Source organism: Asparagus officinalis, chromosome 3 (genome assembly GCF_001876935.1).
Source record: "Asparagus officinalis chromosome 3, Aspof.V1, whole genome shotgun sequence".
Lineage (NCBI taxonomy): Eukaryota > Viridiplantae > Streptophyta > Magnoliopsida > Asparagales > Asparagaceae > Asparagus > Asparagus officinalis.
The window spans coordinates 63,512,686-63,514,503 of record NC_033796.1 but is presented as its reverse complement, the minus strand read 5'-3'; positions in this window follow the sequence as shown (position 1 = coordinate 63,514,503).

Genomic DNA, 1,818 nt, shown 5'->3' with positions numbered 1-1,818 from the left:
CGCGAATTAAATTCAAACTGATGACTGCATACAACGACTTTATCATACCTGCTTAAATAATACAACTAATAATAATGGAATTCACATGCTATATGAGTAGATCTCAATTCAATATACTAACATGACACAACGTAACCATGTAATTAATAATCCAGTAAATATATGTAGTTAAGAATTACACAATTCAGCAATTTGCATAAGAAATGTATTCATAAAAATGATTCTGAAACGAAATATAACAACTAAATTAAACATCATTCTGCTGTATTGTTTTCTTTAATGGGCATGTCCGTGCGTCATGGAAATCTATTTTTTTGCACATATTACACAACCTTGGCACCTTCTTTTTTCGTTGAGTAAGTGATTTCTCATAATCACCAACAATTCTCCGTCCACACCCCTTGTTTCTACCTTCAATGGGAGGTTTAACGATCACTTTCGCTGGTATTTTTGAGCCAATAAAAAACTCCATTACATCATTTTTGTTCTGTGTGTCAGATTTCCAACTAGATTCACGCAAACTGTGCTTCAACTCCTTCAACTTCCCTTCCAGGTAGTCAAGTCTCTCACCATCTAGACCTGCCAAACTCACACAGGATTAGAAATCATACCATATGTCATTCAACTTACGATTTGTAACTTTAATTGCATTGCACTGTTCTGATATTTCCTTGAACTGTAATGAATGCCTCATCTCAGCACCTTTTGTCCATCGGTTCACAACAAGATGTCTTGGTATTTTTGTTACATCAGCTTGGTTCAGTACAAAAAAACCATGGTCTACATACTATACATATTTTCTCAAACAGCCTACACGTACATTGCACGTCATTGTTCAAATAAGAGTGTTTCACCTAAAATTCAAAAAGCAATGTATATTAGCACGGAATAAAAAAAGAAAATGACAAGCCCATTAAATGGTCAATGAATCGCGATTCAGTGTTGTGAATCGAGATTCACATCACTGAATCACGATTCATTGCATTGAAAACAGATTCAATTTCTATTGTTTCAATATCCATTATTAAGTTTTACCTCAAATATTTTTCCATGTCTATTTTTGTCCTTTATGGAAAAAATCCAGATTCACTGCAGTGAACAAGTGAATAAATTATGAAAAACACTGCAATCTCTAACAATGAATCTCGATTCAATGCAGTTAATCTAGATTAACAACTATAACGTGTTGAACTGAATTCAAACTCTCCATTTAAATCTCCATAAAATGTTTAAGAATGTAAGCTCCTATATAATAAGTCATATGACTAATTATTTAAATACTGAATCTAGATTCACTCCAATCACAACAACTAGACACTACACACCTGAATTCAAGCTCTCCATTTATATCTCCATAAAATGTTTAACAATGGCAAGCTGCTGGACGATGAACGAGAGAGCTGAAGAATGCTGAACGAGAGCTGCTAGACGATGAACGAGAGCTGTTGGACGATGAACGAGAGAGCTGAAGAACGTTGAACGAGAGCTGCTGGACGATTTCAACGTTGAACGAGAGCTGAATAAAGATGATTGATGAACGAGAGCTGCTGGACGATTTTTCGATTGAGAGAGAGCTGCTCTTCGTGATTGTTGGGTGGACTGAGCCGTGAGATTGCATGGGGAAATGGAGAACTCAACAGAGAAGCATTAATTACCTCTCTTTAGTGGGCTGTTTATTTTACCAGATTACCCTTATGCAGCTTTAATCTCAGCCATTGGATGAATCTAGATCCAATGGAGAGGATTGGTTTTTAGTTTTTAGGATAGTGAGGTTTTTATTTGAACCTCTCCCTATATATATATATATATATATATATA